The sequence below is a fragment of the Suricata suricatta genome, chromosome 1 (assembly GCF_006229205.1).
Source record: "Suricata suricatta isolate VVHF042 chromosome 1, meerkat_22Aug2017_6uvM2_HiC, whole genome shotgun sequence".
In the NCBI taxonomy this organism is placed as follows: domain Eukaryota; kingdom Metazoa; phylum Chordata; class Mammalia; order Carnivora; family Herpestidae; genus Suricata; species Suricata suricatta.
The window spans coordinates 20,901,433-20,919,855 of record NC_043700.1 but is presented as its reverse complement, the minus strand read 5'-3'; the positions used below and the strand labels follow the sequence as shown (position 1 = coordinate 20,919,855).

General features: G+C 40.6%; 1 long non-coding RNA gene across 1 annotated transcript in view; it reads right to left on the bottom strand.

The window, feature by feature from the left end:
* The window catches only part of LOC115287350, a 164,858-nt gene extending 147,612 nt beyond the window's left edge, over positions 1 to 17,246 (bottom strand). The window contains exon 1 of the long non-coding RNA XR_003906452.1: positions 17,163 to 17,246. This is a non-coding gene — a long non-coding RNA (uncharacterized LOC115287350). The remainder of the gene's footprint in view (positions 1 to 17,162) is intronic.
* Between the last annotated feature and the right edge of the window lie 1,177 nt (positions 17,247 to 18,423).

The window sequence follows — 18,423 nt, the reverse complement described above, 5'->3', positions numbered from 1 at the left end:
CTTATCCACTGTGCTTCTGGTAATCACATCCGTAACATAACATACGCTAGGCTTTGTACTGTGTCTATATACATACATAATTCTAAAGGTCTTTTTTGGTCCACATTTATTCTAAGTTTGATTTTTTAATCTCTTGTTAAGTTTTCTGTCAATGAATGATACTTTTGGGCTGATTTCCTAAGAATGGCCCTAAAACAAAACCAGAGGCCTCCTACAAAGCTATTATTCTCCCCTCTTCTCTTTCCACCAATTTTTATCTAGAGAACAGAAAGGGACTGGAAAGGGAAGAGGGAGAAAAAGGCTTTTTGATTGCTCTTGGTTGACGAAAGATGAGTTTCTAAGTTGATGAGTTGCAGCTGGGTCTAAGAATTTTTCTGACTCATAGGCAGATGAAAGATGGTATGAGGTCTTAGGAAATATCGATGTGGAAGTGGTCTGAAAGGCTGATTTATCTCATGGGACCTGATTAAAATTCTATCCGTTCATTTGAAGGAGATGTGATCAAAGCAATGATTCCCAGAAGCCTGGCCTATCAGTCCCAGCTGTCAGACCATCCTTGCCTCCAAATCTCTGGGAGGAATATTCCTACCCATCTTCTCAGTATTCTGAGCCCCAGGCTGTGACAAATGGTCCCACCACAGTATTAAATAGAACTTTTTCTCCTGCGCTGTATCAGCCCTCATCTTATCTGTAACCATTTGGTCTCATTCCTTTCTTTACCATCAACTCAGACTTTCTACAGATGTACTTACACTATCTATGTATAGGAATATATGCATTTAACTTTTTACTTTATAATTTCAACTTGCAAAAATAAGTGCTTAAAAGTTTGCAGAACTTCTTAACTGGACATGGAGGCATTTTAAGTACTGTGTAGAAAGGGAGTGAGGCAGAGGTGTGAGAGTCAAGTTCCAGAGAGCATGAGAGCATTCTCTGTTTGGGACAAAAGCAACAGGAAAGATGTCCTCGGATGGGGTAAGTGGAAAGAACGGAGTGCACGTGTGCCAAAATAAGATGGGAGTGGCATTTAACCCCAAGCTGGAAAGTGACAGGGAAGAATGGTCAATCTACTCAGAGAGGAAGATGGACTGACAGTGGGGATATCTGTGGGCATCAAAATAATGTCCACAGCAGTAGGAGAGTGAAAATTGAAAGGAGCATATATTGGAACTTCTTCTGTATTTCTGTCCTAGATAACTTAATGTTGGCTCTGAGTAGTCACATCACTCATGTGAAGATAACATCATGAAAAATGAATAGATATAAAGAAGCCAAGTTTTCATATCTTATACCTTTGCCTAATCTGGTAGTAATGGAGCATCACTGTCATCAGAATCTATTTTATACCATAAATGAAAGCAAGCAAAAGGGTCAAAACCAGTTAAGAAGAGAAGAGACAGGAAGATACAGATGGCTCAAAGACCCAGACAAAAAGTTAAGACACAAGGCACAGTAGGAAGAACAAATGACGTTAGGTCAGCCTCCCACAATGGCCAGTTCCCCGGGGGGGGGGGGGGGTGAGTAGAGGGGACCACGAAACCCTTATGGAGTGCTCTGGCTATGCAGCAGTCCATTCACTGTGTAGACATGGATACAACCATGGCATGGACTGAGTCAGTGAAGCAAGTATGCTTGCCTGATTCCAGTGTTTTCCCTAAACTTTTGAGTTTGGACAAACTCTGCTACAAGGGTAGGAGGGGTATAGAGGCATAAGGTAGAAGTATTAGAGGTATCGGGGCACCTGGGTGGCTCAGTCGGTCAAGAATCCAACCTCGGCACAGGTCATGATCTCACTGCTTGTGAGTTTAAACCCCGTGTCGGGCTCTGTACTGACAGCATGGAACCTGGAGCCTGCTTCAGATTCTGTGTCTCCCTCTCTTTGCCTATCCCCCCTTCTCACCCTCTCTCTCTCAAAAATAAAAGTAGAGATTAAATGAAAAAAAAAAAAAGAAGTAGAAGAGGTATAGAAATAAAGTAGCTCAAAGTGGTTGATCAGAGAGATAGGAATGATAGTATCTACTTTAGTTGCGTTCAGTAGAAGCTTTTCACTTTACAAATTGTGATTTAACTTTGTAGATGTAAAAAAAAAATCTACTTTTTGAAATAACAGTGTTAAATGGTTTTAAACTTTGTAAAAAGCAGTGTGGTATAATGCAGAATAACTCAGAGTCAGTTTACCCAGGTTCAAGTTTCAGTTTTTCTACATTCTGTATAACTTTAGCCCTCTGTTTACTTATTTTTTTCTCTAAATTAAAAATAACATGAGCTTTCACCAAATTGCAGGGTTGAAAGTCTCAGTTCAAATGTTTCAAAATATCCAATACTGGTATTTTAAGTTTATGCAAGTTTTTAAAAAATTTTGGTAACTGTGATTTTTTTTGCAATCAAGAAAAAAAATCTTATTTCTGAAATAAACAACCACAAAATCACAAAATCCCCATAAGAAATGAATTCCCCCAAAGGTTGTATTGGGTTATTTCTTCTCCCCTCGTTCCACTGTTTTTTTTTTTTTTATTATCAGTTGATATCCTTCTCAAATTATAACATAGTAGATGTCTGAAGAACTTCCTCTCTTTTTAAAGTTGTTTATTCATTCATTTATCTATTTGGCACTCATGTTTCCTATTTACTCATTCACGGTTACCTGGATTTTGACATTAGCATCCCAGTCATAGGCAATGAGATTTTAGAATTTAGAATAAAAAAAAGTACAGGGTCTTTTTTTTTTCCCCTCCTAGTAGCTTTGCATGGAGATCATCCTGGATTTTCCAGTTTCCAGCCCCAAACCCAATGACAAATACTGATACGAGCATGACACCAAGGGAGACTGGACACAGGAAGGAGACAATGGGCTCTTGGAGGCAGAGCCTGGAGGGATGCAGCTACGAGTCATAGAAGGCCGACAGCTCCCGGAGGCCCCACGAAGACCACATTAGCACAGACCTGCGCCTCCCACCACACAGTTATGAGGTGCCCGTGGGGTAGTCAAAAGTCTCACACGGTCTCACTGTGCACAAATCAAGGTGTGGGCAGAGCCTTCCGGAAGCTCTGCAGGAGAACCCGCCTCCTCACCTTTCCCAGCCTCCAGAGGGCGCCATTCCTGGGTGCAGGACTTGGTGCCCAAGCTGCAAAACCAGCAATGGCAGACTGAGTTCCCACACTGCCCCTCTCTGACCTCCTCTTCTACTTTCAGGGACCCCTGGATTACCTTGGGCTCCCAGGGACAGTCTCCCCACTTGAAGGTCAGGAGATTAGCAATCTCATTTCCATCTGCAACCGTAATTCCCCTTTGCCATGCCGTGTAACATATTCACAATTTGGGAGAATGAAGACGTGGACCACTTTAGCTCTGGCTAAACATTCTAAAATTACTCCAAATTATTTTTGCATTCCAGTCACCCAAGTGGACATGAACATTTCTTTTTCTACTCCCTAGTTTCAAAAGGTATTTTTTTGTCTTATAATAATCTTTAGTGCCCTTAACCCCTGCACACATACTTCATTGAAGTCAGTTCTGTGTACTTTTCTACTACGGGGAAAATCTCCCCTTCTAATTCTTAAACTCTTTCAGAAAGTCATTCTAGTGTGGTTCCATTTGCTTATTTTCATTTCAGTAATTCCAATAATTACTTTCTCTCTTCTAATTTTCCTTGACACTTCACTCTTTTATAACTATAAGATATCTTAGTTTTGTAATCCTCACATCTGAGTTCACGTATACTTAATTCTATTCACCTTGACTTACCTACCAGTTTTTAATCTTCATTAATAAATAAGCAATTCTAGTGGCATCTGGGTGGCTCAGTAGGTTAAGCGTCCAACTCTGGATTTCAGCTCAGAGTTTGTGAGCCCCTCCTCCCCCCATGGGTCTCTACGCTGACAAAGTGGAGCCTGTTGGGGGCGGGAAGGGGCGGGGGTTCTCTTTCTCCCTCTCTCTCTGTTGCTCCTTGGCCTGCCTGGTATGCACACACGTGTGTTCTTTCTCTCTTAAAAGAAAAACAAACAAAAAAAGCACTTCTAAATTCTTATTCCATAATAGCGCATGAGAAGAGTAAAGCTATCATACTTCAATATAATGAGTTCTGCGGAAATACAACTCATTTGGAAAAGAAGAGAAAGCTATATTAAGAAAGATTCACCTTAAAAAAGAAACTTTAAAATGTTAATAGGTGGTATTCAGTGTAAATCAATTTACCAATAGTTTATCTCATTTTCTAAAGAAATAGAAAGACTTGAGTACAATAACAAAACAAGGAAAGTTTAGAAAAATCCAATATATTAAAAGGCCTTCTATAATGAAGAAAAACTTATTGTATACTTAAAATTTACCAGGAGAAATTTATTACTCTGAAATAAAGAATTTGTGTCCTTTTTTACATATATATTCTTAAACCATAATATTAAGTGATGAAATCTATTTGTAATGATGATGTCCTTAAATGAATGTCTGGACTCCGTTGCACTGTGCCTTAGATTGCAGAGATGGATTGATGGAAATTAGTATATAGTTTTAATGATTTACATTTGAAAAATTAATCTTTTTTAATGTATATAGCCATGTATATTTCACATAGCAGATTCAAAATGATTATTTTAATTTAAATTATTTTTTAAATGTTTATTTGAGGGGAGGGAGGGAAGGAGAGAGAGAGAGAGAGAGAGAGACAGAGAGAGAGAGAGAGAGAGAGCGCGCGCACGCGCACCAGTAGGGAAGGGTCAGAGAGAGAGGGAGACAAAGATGACCAAGCAGGCTCTGCTGGGCCAGCACAGAGCCCGACTCAGGGCTTGATCCCCCCAACCGTGAGAGCATGACCTAAGCTGAAATCAAGAGTCAGCCGATTGACTGAGCTGCCCAGGTGCCCCTATATTAATCTTAAAAATTGTCTTGATTCTGGTAAAATAGTATTGTTTGCTCCTTTAATAAAAACAATGGTGGTATGACTGCACAGTGTTTTTCAGCTGCATTTACTGAAATTTCAACCTTTTAAAGGGAACCAAATATACTACCCAAATATGTCACTTTGGCATAGTTTAGACTGATGGCAATTAAGAAGCAGAAACAAGAACTCCGTGCCATCCTCCTATTTGCCTAAAAGAAGGGCCTAAGTTTGCAGAGGTTCCCCCATCCCCCACCAGGAGAGGAGAAGTTAATCACCAAAGACAACTTGAGACCCTGCTCCACCCACAGAGACACCAGAGGAATCCACACGACCAACTAGACGGACTAGCTCTTACCTTCCATTAATTTGCCCATATATGTACTTTTCTGCAATCTGTCACCCTTTGGAACTCAAAGTGCTTTTCCTTTGTTTTATCACTTCCTACAAATGTACTGTTTTTGTTTGTCTGTTTTATTGTAAAGATGCTAGGTAAGACCAGATTCTAAACACATCTTTGAGTTGTTTGTCACCAGTCACTCCCATGCGTCCCTGAAGGGCGTGTGTTAATAAACTTTTTTTTTTCTTGTTAACTTGCCTTTTGTCTCTAATTTGCAGTGCCCCAGACAGTGAACCTAAGATGGGTAGAGGGAAAAAATTTTGTTTTCCTCCCCTTCAATTCAAAGACATAAAATCCAGGCCTGGGTCTTCTGAACAAAATTAATTTTGCAGAGGACTAGCATGCTAATGAACTTTATTACCAGATACATGAAATAAAGCATGACTAGATAATTCAGAGAAGGTTGTGAGTAAAATATAAGCTCTTAGAGAAATGAACCTTATGTAGTTTGTCCCTTCACTGAAAGAAGTACCATGTAGGAAAACCAGAAAAATAGGACAGGTAAATTCAAAGTGAAATTAAGGGAGAGAAAGAGGATAAATGTTTAATTTAGTTTGAAAAGCCAGTGGGGAGCATGTAAGAAATAGAGGTGCCAGATAAAATACAGAAAGCTCAGTTAAACTTGATGTAGTCCACAGATTTTGATTTTAAATTCTTTAATGTTTATTTATTTTTGAAAAAGAGACAGAGCGCAAGTGGAGGAGGGGCAGAGAGAGAGGGAGACAGAATCCTAAGCTGGCTCCAGGTTCTGAGCTGTCAGCATAGCCGGCAATCACAAGCTGTGAGATCATGACCTGAGCCAAAGTCTGAAGCTTAACCAACTGTCACCCAGGTGCCCCTACAAATTTTGATTTTAATAGAAGCGTTTCCTAAATGTTGTGCAGAGCAAACTTCTGCTTCAAAACTATATGTTATTTATTTGAAATTCAAATTTAACTGGCCATTCCATATGACTATTAAACCCAGTAACTCTAGTAAGAGCCTATCAACAACCGTATTTCACTGATTAGTACTCTTAAATTCTCATTTTCCACCTTTATAGGCAAGTATGATACTGTGGTTTAACCTTCATTTGTGATTATTTCTGACTTCGCTTGGTATACAGAACTTTCCAGACCTCGTTGCTCCGGGATTAACATTTTTGTAAGCATTTAGTTAAATACTTGAGCTTGGCTGCTTCAAGAAGAGAGCACATAGTTTCACAATGTGTTATGCACAGATAATGTGCTTTTAATTGTGAATGTATTTATTGAATGCGAAGGAAGTATTAAATGTGCTCTCATGGGTCAGTAAATGCAAATTGAGGAAAGCTTTTCCTAATCCTCACTTCTCATACGATTTTATTTCTCTGGCTTTTCGGTGGTCTCTTCCTGATTCCTGGATCTATCCCTCTCCGGCTCTCCTTTGCTTCCTATCCCCCTACAGCTAAGTCAACAAGTGCAAACTCTTAAGTAAATTTACTCCACTGTAGCCATCCTGTTGACCTTTTTTTTTTTGGCTCTTTCTCATTTATGTAAAGTGGCCTGTCGTCAAAGCCATTATGGTCTCTAAAAATGCAAAACACTCCATTACAAATACCTGTGCTTTTGCTTCCTCTCAGTAGAGGGGCCGATTACACTGTCTGTTGGTTTAAAGTGTGGCGGTGTATACAGAGAGAAGCATCCACAATAAACCTCTTCATGGTAGGTTTGCTTTTGAACTGTGCCCAGACCATCTTACAACAGAGTCAAGTTGGAATAGCGCTTTCCTAAAAGTTGTCTATATTGTTTAAAGAAAACTGCAGGCCCAAAATGGAGCCACTTATGTTCAGGCCCTACTACGGTAAACCAAGGCTTACTTAATACCTACTCTAACCGCAGTTTCAACCAAGCCCCCCTTGCCGAAGAATACAGCCTTGGACTGAACAAACTGGAATTTCCTAGTCAACACCAGGAGATAATCCATCTCCATCTGTTTCCTTTTGGAGGGCGACCTTGCCTAAAACGATATGTTCTTTGCTAGTAATTCCACACTACCCACTCCCCCCACTCTGTTTTTTTTCCCTCTGTTTCCTTTCTGGCTTTAAAAACCTTTCTTGGGGTACCTGGGTGGCCCAGTGGGTTGAGCGTCCAACTCTTCATTTTGGCTCAGGGCATGATCTTATGGTCAGTTGGTGAGATGGAGCCCCATGTCGGGCTCTGCACTGACAGCATGGAGCCTGCCTGGGGTCCTCTGTCCCTCTCTCTGCCCCTCCACAGTTTAGGCTCACTCGCTATAAACATTAAAAAAAAAATTTTTTTTTTAAAACCACCTTTCCTTTGCTGCAGCTCAGTGGAGTTCCCCTTACTGGATGGGGCGCTGCCTAATACGTGAATCATTTAAAAAAGCCATTTAGATCTTCAAATCTACTTGGTTAAATTTTGTTTTTTAACGCCGTTCCCTGTCTCTTCCTCCAACATTTTCAGTCTCTTCTCATGCTCCATTCCTACCACTGCATTGCCACCATGTTAACCAGAATGTCCTATGTCCTAACACAGCATTTGACAGTATCATCCTGTCCTGTATTCACCTCCCACTACCATACCCCGACAACACCTTTTCCTTTAAAATTATTTATGAAATAATTAAAATTGCAGAGAATGTTTAAATAATACTGCGAGAATACCTAGAAAGCCATCGCCTATCTTGGAGTTAAAGCATAACAAACACAGTTCAAACTTCCTATCCGTTTCCTGACTGTAATCCTCTCTCTTTCATTGGCCATCCCCCAAATCCTCGGTTTGGTGTATATTATCTGTATTTTCTTAACTTTGATCATATTTTTATGCTTCCTTAAATTTTACTATTGATTCACACTTTATATAGAGGGAGCTAAACAGTAGTTCTCTATAGCAACTTGTGTTTTATTGCTATTATTTTTAAGTCAATACTAAGTGAGACTTATTCATATTGGTACATACAACTCTGGACAATTTCTTTTTATAGTGAATTCCTTGTCTAAATATACTACTGTTGACTGCTCCAAAGACTACCCCAAAAACTTGTTGATCAAGTAAAGTTTATAGGATTTACTGCAGTAAAGGACAACACAAGATTGATGTTGTTTTCCAAGTATTTCAGAAGGGAAAGCAAAGAAAGAGATTATAGTTTTAGGAACGGGACTGGGTGATTCTAGGTGGGCCTTGCAAGGCAGGAAAGTTTGATATTGGACAGGGTTTATGGCATTATGTCTTAGGCCTTGGGGGCACAGAATAAGGGTCTTGCAGTTAATCTTCAGGAGTCTGATAGTTTTGAAATGATAAAATACGTTTTAAAAGCAGATTATATTAGATGAGTCACATAGGTTTATTTCCAGGAGCAAGTATTTCTTGGAGTAAGCTAACTTACTTTGTTCCCTGTATCACTTACAGGGTTATTGTTAATGTAGCTTACTTTTATTTAACTGTACGGCAGGAAAGTATTGTTTAACTTTTGTCTAAATTCTCGTTTTTTTTTTTTAAAATCACTATTTGTCAGTTGATTTTTGTCTAATATTATGATGAACAATTCGGTGATACCATTTTCTAAAAGATTAAAACCTGAAAGTATAAGAGATGGTTATAAGAAATGTGCATTTTAAAATGTGTTCAATAACGGAAGTTTGCTCTACAAATATTGCTGTAACTTCAATTCCCACTGGAGTTATGAGAATTCTCTTTTCTCCACACCAGCCTGTACTTGCAACTATTAGACTTTTTAAATTTTCCCCAAAGGTAAGTGATATTTTATTGTGGGTTAGTTTGCTTTCGTAGTTACCACTTGGTTTGCTCTCTGTCATAGCATCAGTCTGCTTTCCTATGGAGTCCTTGGTTTTCTTCTATATTAACTATACGCATGCTATAGTTTTATGGAAACCAATTATTTATTATCTTATATGCATTCCAATTCTTGGCTTGGGCTTTTTCTTCATATATATATATATATGTGAGTGTGTGTGTGTATGTGTGTGTACACATATATATGTGTGTGTGTGTGTGTATACACATATATTTAATATATATTTAATGCAGCAAAATGTATCAATATCTTCATTATAATTTATTTTTTTGTCTCACTCATGGACTATTGACCTACAAGGAAACTGTGAAGATAATCCTTCTGCATTATTTTTTTCTTTGCCTTTTACAGGTTTACAACCACGAATCAATTTTTGTTCCCATATATCGACGACTAGTTTTCTCAGCGTAATAATTAAGAACATCTTCTCCAACTTTCTATCAAGCTTCCACATATGCTTAAATTCTATTCCACTGTTCTATTTGTGTATTCCTGAACCATTATTATCCTCTCTTCATCAGTATAGTGCTAGGATACTTTTTTGATATTTGGAGAAACAAATTATCCCACCCATTCTTTCTTCTTTAAAGGTGTCTGTTCCTTTTGTTATATTTTTCTCCTCCATATAATTTTGGAGTCAGCCTAAGTTGAACAAAAATAAAAACCACCACCCAGATTTTAAATTATGTTGCCATTTTAACTGAATTATGTGATCTTAGATTAGTCTGCAAAGAACTGAAATTTATGAAAACTGAGAGTTATTTATGAAATCCAATCTATTTATCAAGATGAAATCTCTTGTTATTTTTTGGTGGCTTTATGTTGTAGTGACCATGAACATGCACTTCTCTACTCGCTTAGCGTCTACTAGAGGACATAATTGATTGAGGAAGGTCGCAGGTGCTACCACTCTGGATGTGTCACTTTGTTCAAGAAGGTGATGTTGCATTTGCCTCAGGTTGCTCCTAGCACATGATTAAACACTGTGGGGTCCTCATGCAGGCCATTTCTGCTTAATTCAGGTCTCCTGATGGGTTAACTTTGGCTTAGGGACTCCCCGATGACCTGGAAGAAACTTTCTTAGAACTGCTTTGTGATCTGAGACTATTCCTACCCAACCCTTGCTCCTTCTACTTTCCCTCCACAGCTATCAGCCCTCAATACAGTCTACAGCTCTCCTACTTTCTTTCCCCTTTATTCCTTAGACAGTTTTTCTAATCTATTACACTGCAGTTATATCTTGATGTCTGCCTCCTAGAGACCCAAAACAAAACAAAAACAGTATGTTTCAAGTGTTCTTCCAAAGTTATCAGGTTTTCATGAGGTTTTTGATAAATATTTAAGGTTAAAAAATAATACCTTTGTTTGCTATTGGGGGAGAAAAGTCAAACCCAGGGACTAGGATCTATTTTTGTTTACTTGCCTAATCCATGCTATTCAATACCTAAAAGGTGTGGAAAAAAAGCAGAGTTTCATAACCACGCTAGGCCAGAGTCTCTGAGGATGTACTCATGTGGAAGCACACTGGTCATCTTCCACCATCCTCATTTAGCTAAGATTTAAGTTGTGGGGAAATAAAGGGCAAAGAGCAGGATTCCCGAGTCCTGCCTGAAGAAGGAGATGAAGGAACAAGCAGACCAAGAATCACACAGCAGCCACGCTCAGGAATGGCATGCCAACTGGGTTCTGTAAACCCGGAATCGAACATCTAGAGCCCTGGTACTGGCCTCTTGGTTTTTCAACATATCAGCCTCTGTTTTTGGATGCCATCATAGGGAGACAGATCCTACGGACTCCGTCTCTGAAATTCTGGAGAGGCACTACAGAAATATCTAGCTATCTAGACAAGGAACTATTGCAGGAAATATGACCACGGGGAAATTGCCTAGCAACTGACCCTAAGTAATGAAGACAATTTATTCTAAGGGCTTAGTAGAGAAAGAGAGGAGGAATATATTTATAAATCTATAAAGGAAGTCAAGATTGAGTAATCTCTTCTTTTTGCTGACAGAATAGCCTTTCATTTGAATAGCAACCTAACCTTGAGACAGACTCTTCCGAACAACCTCTAGGCAGAAGAAGAGAAAATCTCTTAGACTAAGGTCACTGCCCTGGTTAGGTGAGGCTGGGACTCAGCAGCAATACCAGCTCTGCAGCTCCCGTGGGGTGCTGTGCTCCCAATCCTCACCGCACGGCTCAGCATTCCCAAGGCTGGATGCTAGGACTCCAACTGTTCCGCACACTCTGGTTCTGGGCCTCCCCACCCCACAACAGGTTCCTATGTGGCCCTGAGTCATTTGTTTCATTCCTTTGTTAATAGCAGTTTCAATTTTAGCAGCCCTGTTCGCTCCCTACCTCCCCTCCCCCCACTTTCCTGCTTCACAGTTGGTCTGGAAGCCACAATTCTATTTCTGACCAAACATGCTGACCAACTGGTCTGCTCTTCCAAGCCCTGAACCAGGCTACAGTGTACAACACGGAGCGAAGCGTCCAGTGAAGTAGAAGATGACCATGGTTCCTTATAATTATTATGACATGACTATGAGAGAGACCAGGGAGTTTAAAGAAGGTTGAGTCATTTACCTAAGCCTACACAAGTTGTAAACCCATGAGATGCAGCATCAGGATTTGAACCCAGGCTTTCTGCACTTCAGATTCTGTGTTCCTTCCATTGTGCCTTTTCACTTACTTATACAGAATTAGTGATGCATTCAAATGGCCCGTTTAGGGCCCAGTCGTCCATTGCATCATTTAGGTATGTACGTACAAAGTTCATTCCTGAACCTTAACAAGCTTGCTTAGCCAGGCCTACCCTAAATCTCAAGCTGTCATGGCTGGAATGGGGGTGTCACCCCTCACCTCCTCCTCCTACTCTACCCCCTGATAAATCCTCAGAAATTGCAAATGGTGAAAAATCAGCAGTTTTCTTTTACATTTCTAAGTTTCTTCTATCCATTTCCATTCTATGGGAGCTATTGATTCCCACAGGCCACCATTATTATTTGAGAGTGTACTCAGCGATGGAAAAAGTTGTATAGCTCAGCTATTATCGTTATTTATAGTTGTCTACTATTTAAGTTGTAAATTGTTTTCCATCAGCTTTAGTTTGTTAAAATGTGCTGTGAGGAGTCACAAAACGTTCAGAGAGCCAGTTAATCTGTCCTGGCACCAACACTCAGGGAAGGTTATGCCTCTTCAGCTAAGCAGATGCTTAAGTCATTTAAAGACTTACAGTTCAAAAATGAAATTATTACTGCATAGACACATTAATGCAGTGCTTAGATAAAGGGTATGATAGGAAAGCAATGAGTGATCCTTTATATGAGCAAATACCTTTTTATGGTGTATTAGCTATTCTGGGCTTGAACTAGTAGTTATTCACATTATCTTGTAAATGGAGCATTGTTCAGAAGCACCGGGCTGTAGTATTATGTATTACATTACCAGTAGAATGAAGTGATAAAAGAGTTGAACTACTTTCAAATGACAGCTGGAGAGATACTGCAGGATCCCTGACGTTTGGTGCAGGAGAGTGACGGGGTGGTTAAAGAGAGCTCCATCGCTTGTGAATGCTGATTGGGATAAAGAAGATGGATACGCCATTGGAGTCTAAATAATAAGTTATAATATCATAAATCAGGAGAGAGGAGGTTGTAGTTTTCATGGTCTCCTGATAGAAGCAAGAGTATGTTTGCATTTACTGGACCAGAGGCCCCAGCTGCACTCAGAGAGGTTACTGGCATGAATTAACTGGCCTCATATACCCGCAGCAAGGTCCCAGGAAGCCTCCTACCAGGATTCTGGCTGCTCTCATAATTTGGTATCACACGTGCTTGATGGACACTGGGTTTCTAACAGGTGTTGAGCCTTATTTCAAGAGCTACCCAGGCTGAGGCATTAAGCAACAGAACCTATTTATTTGCTAAAGCCTTCTGCAGATTATGAATGATGAACTCCTACGTGTGTACCTATGCTGATTCTTTATGTCCATTCTTTCTGTTCAACAGCTTTATTTTACTCATTTTTGTATTCCTCACAGAACCCAGACAAATGCTTGCCTATTCTGAGTTCTTAGTAAATGTATGGGGGTGTTCGCTCTTCAAAACTCAACTGTAAGATTAGCAGCTCATAACCGATCTTCTCAGAGAGGGTAACTCTATTGGGTCAACGTTTACCCACAGGTTTAAAGAAAATTAAGACTCCTTGGTCAGGGACAGAGTGAAAGAAAAATGAAATAAAATCATCTGTGCTGCACAAAGATTAATAGGTATCAGACGCTACACTAGAACCTTAAAGGAAAGAGAAAGAGGTAGGTATCTGAGAAGCAAAGGGGAAGTCGGGTCAACCAAGGAGACATGGGTGAGGGCGTCAACAACAGAAGCACTTAATATTTGGCTCCGAGTTGCTGATGTTAGTGGGAATCTTAGGTGTTTCTTTGAATTCTCAGGCTTTGTGCTTGTGATATTTGGGGAATGATGAATTCACATGGGGTCCATAATGAGGCAATGAAGGAAAAGAAAGGCACTTTTGGAGCACTAAGATGAATCCTAAATTTAACGAACTCAGATAAAGCAGGAATGGGAACTCTGGGTTGAAAAGGTCAAATAGGTCAAATGTTAGTTCTGATTGTTCATACCAGTAAAAGTCCCGGAGAGATTAGGAGGGACAGACCTAGGTCTCCCTCTGCTGGAGGAGAGGAAAATCATCCCTTTACTGTAAAAGGAAACCCTTTAATTTTGAAAGACTTCCCAGTTCCAAGAACATTAGAGCAAAAAGAAATTCTCTACATGCCTTATCTTCCTGCTTTGTAGTTTAATATGGATCTAGCATGAAAAGGACATATATCCAGATCATAAAGAACTTCAGATCACCATAAAAACCCATCTTTCAAAATGACGAATTCCTTAAACCAGCATCCTACTAAGTCCCTCCCTGTCCTGAAAGTGTATTTTTTGAGTCTAGACCAGGGAAGCCAGAATTTCAATGCCAAGAATTAAGGTGGATGTACAGAATGCTGTCCATTGACCTTGTTATTGAAGGTTTTAATAAAGTCTCCTTCAGTATTTTAATGTTGAGAAAGCCTTCTAACTGATTTTGTACATTAATAGCAACCTTCAAGTTTACCCTCCATTGCTTGCACATGATTTTAGGGATTTTAAACAGAAGTCTGGAGGTACTTTTATTATCTGCATATATACACGTGAGAAACTTGATGCCCAAGGGTTGAAGTTTATGGAGTTTAACCCCTGTGTGGTTTAAACTCACGTCCAACCAGGAGTCCTAAACAACAGGAGCTTCTGTTAAGAGAGAAGTCCACCCATCATAGTCTGCGTTCCAAATTCTTTCCTTAGAACTTTCTACATTAAACTGTGCCTTTAATAGGTCAAAGGTGGGCCTTGCTTAAGCCTTTTAAAAAATACATGGAAATTAAAGCAACATCTCTATTACTAAAGAGGCCAGCGCACCTGGTATTGTCATAACATGAACTGTACAATAAAGCAAGGTAAGGATGCCACAGTGATTCATCAGAACCACTAAGAAACTTCTATTATCATATATTAAAATTTTATCCTCTATACATAATTCTGTCCTCAGAAGTATACCAAGCTGGACTCATTCCTTCAGTGTGAAATAGAAACACAGGTTCTCTGCCTCTCTCTCACCGTCTCTTCCTGGACAGCAATGATAATGATGCTAATTTAAACGTTAGGCTGTGCAGCTTATATAGATTTTGGTATCAGAGTCTTATTTTACCACAATAGTGACCCTCAAGTAAAAATCAAGGGGTAAAGGTAAATATATTATTTTGAAGATGAAAAGCTGCTAAGCATGGAAAGTGTCAATGGTTTAATTTCATGCTAATTAATCACCGGGGCATCAGGAGGCTTCAACCCAGACACTGCGACCTGCTCTAATCTGTGGAGCAACAGGTGCGCAGATCATCAGTTTCGCCCCAAACAAGCCCATAATGGAGTTGCGCGGACGCCTGGTATTATGTACCACCGGTCCCCTCAAGCCTCAAGATAACCAGCTTTTCTTCTAGCCACGATCATCATTAGATATTACTTCCCTTTCCATGATTTTACAAGGGTTCCCAGATGCCTCCTCAATCCAATTAAAATCTCCCGAGTTGGGAGTTTTTGTTCTTGGTGCGATTGATTTGTTTGTTTTCAGCTCTTCGTGTTCAGCTCAGGTTCAAGTTTTACCCTTCTGTGGCCCGGCTAATAAACCCCCTCTGTGGTAAACCACATCGTTTTCCCTTAGATCATAACCACTTCCTAAGAAGGGCTCAAGCTGCTTCCCTTTTGCTTGCTGGTCTCCTACGCCCTGTAACTTTCCACAGCACGTCCGGTGGGGGGAGGGGGTGCGGGGTGCGCTGGGTCAGGTGCTGGCTGAGCTGCATTGAGCAAGTGGTTTGGATGAAGACTTTGGCAGGCATTCCTGAGGACTGGCCAGTTTTAGTCTAACAGCTTTTAGACTAAACCCCAAGCCTTTTCTGGAGCGAGAGGGGAAAGTAAAGAAACAGGAGATGGGAGAGACCTATGTAAAGAGAGAAAACTACTCAGGAAAGGGATTAAAAGTTTGGAAGGCAGAGGAAGCAGATTCATCTGGTAGCATTTTGGCCAAGGCTCCTTGATCTGGCATTTCTACTAGAGTTGTGCGTAGGATCCTGTGAAAATTCCTCTTTCTCTCCCTTCTCTTTCTCAGAATGTCTGTGGATGTCAAGAGCTGAGTGTCTATACACCAAGGCCAGCCAAAGTCCCCCCCCCCCGAGGCCTTGGAAACGTCCCCTTGTTGTTTTATGGGTGTTTCAGTTTACAAGGTAATTCCTTCACTAAATTAGACACAGCTGATTCACACAGCATTTCTGCCTCCCTGAAGATTCAAGTCAATGAAAAGTTCTAGATACATAGTAAACTATTTTATTAATAGGGCATTATCACAGTTTTAACCCTAATGAAGCCATGATGTGTGGAGGTCTCAGTTACATCAAAATAAAAAGGGTGTGGTGCCTGGGTGGCTCAGTCCGTTGAGCAGCCGGCTTTGGCTCAGGTCACGCTCTCACTGCTCATGGGTTTGAGCCCTGCAGCTCTGTGCTGACAGCTCGTTCAGAGCCTGGAGCCTGCTTCGGATTCTGTGTCTCCCTCTCTCTCTGACCCTTCCTTGCTCGTGCTCTGTCTCTCAAAAAAACAAACAAAAAAACCCCAAAACATATAAATTTTCAAAATAAAAGGGAACAGCCTAGGTAACAAAACCAACTTCAAAACAGTTCAATTTCTTTACTTTTTTTTTTTTTTAATCATTGTGAAATGTGGGGAGGCCAATCTGAGGGCTGCCAGAAAACGCCTGACCTGTCAGGAGTCCACGCTCCTCCCATCTGGTCCTCACACTCAGTTCCGAAGTAACAAGGTCATAGGTCATCCTTCCCACTTTCTGTGCAAGGGTTTGAGGACCAAAGACCGACTTCCCTAGAAAAACGTGCTGCCAGCATGAGGCAGAGCCGGGCAGAAATCGGGGTCTTCCCCTCCAGCCCGCTGCACTGACCACAGCCTATGGCTTCCTAATAAGTTAGAAGCCTTTTTTCCTGAAGTGACACAGTCATTCTTGTTCACAGAAAAGGCACTTTACAAGTACGACTGAATTGTCTAAGTTCATCTCTACCAGAAGAATATAAGCCACAGACAGGGAACGTTACGTGTTTGTGCTTTATCTTAATGTGATACGATTTTTCTCCATATCAAAGAAAACAATACTGTAATTCTATTTTGAAACAAAATACACAATGAGGCATGCTTTTCTGTTGTCGCTATGTGAGCATAGGTCAAGTTTATGGGTGGCTAGCTCCCCCAAATATAATTTGAGCGCACAGTCACTGGTAGGAAATTTTTATGATAAAGTTGTTCCCTTAAATTTCTTGATTCCCTTCCTACTGCAATCTGGAATGGAAGTGCTTCTGAGTAGGAATTCAATTTAGAATTTGAACACCAAGATAAAAATAATTGTCTACGACTACAGCTCTGCTCCTTTCTTTCCAACTCATTTGTTACTTTGTTTCTTTAGCATAAGAGGTTTAAAAATACCAAACTCACCTTCTCATTCAAAATTTTCAGCATACAGGGAAGAGGTGATTCACGAATTTGCTGTTCCTCAGCTGCCCTCATCCTCTCTGTCTCGTTCCTTCGTTCCTTCCCTCCTTCCCTCCTTCCCTCTCCCTCCCTCCCTCTTTTGTTTTTTTTTTTGTCCTGAGCTCTCTCAATTTATCCTTTTTATCCGGCAATCACTGGCAGCTGACTTGGATAGAGGACAAATTAGCTTTCTAAAAGGTAAGCCTGACTTCCCTAACAGGTGCTTATTCAGATAGTAGCTCTTCTGTTTTCTCTATCACTGTGTTCGACCACAGAACTTTCCGAACGGGACAATTTTATGCAATTTAACAAAAGAAAATAAATGAACAACTTATGACAATCATTTTATCAATCTTTTTAGAGTGATGTTCCAAGCGTGAAGCATCAAAAACTTTTTTTTTTTAATTGCAATGTTTACAGGCTTGGTTGGACTTTGCCCTAAGGAGGCTCGTGATGGGTGATGAACAAATGTATTTGTCTTGTTTTTCTCCCTAACCTAAAATTACTCTAAGCATGGAATCCTCACATTTTTCATTCAGGGAACCCCACAGAGCTTAAGGATTGCCAGTGAATTTCACAGGTATTAAAATAATGTAGTAAATCCCCTTTTTAAAATTCTTGGCGCAGTTGACATCTTTGTAGAAAAACCCGCGGCACGAAGGTTTGATACTTTACATAACTGTTAAAACCTGGGTCCGTGCGTTTTAGTTTCAGAGAGCACTGCCTTCAGAGAGCACAGTTCAAGAGCCAAAGTAATTAAAAATCATCCCACTGTTTACTTGTTGCTTTAAAACTGGAAGAGACTCTAAATATTAAGGCCACAGCTACAATGATCAAAGGCCCTATATTCTTCCGTCCATGTTTCGGCCCAAGGGCGCTATCTCAAACCCCAGAGCTAACTCTTCCTGTTTTCCCTTCAAGAGATGTGATCTGTGGCACCAGTGGATTCGGGTGCCGCTTGAGTGGTCTATGCCAGTCTACCGTTTGGGTGCCTGGTGCCGCGGCCTCCGAGGTCAGCAGTGCTGGCAGTTCAGAAGGGGGGTGGACAGGAATGGAAAGAGAGCAAGGAGAAACTGAAACCCATGTGGGTGAACTGCAAGTTGATGTTTCACATGGCCTTCAACTTGATGATCCAGGGGGCCTGCTGGAGGAGGTGGTGAGTTCATGGTGGGCTCGTGTACCTGGCTCAGGGTGAGGGGATCTGAAGGGGGCTCCTGAGGCTATT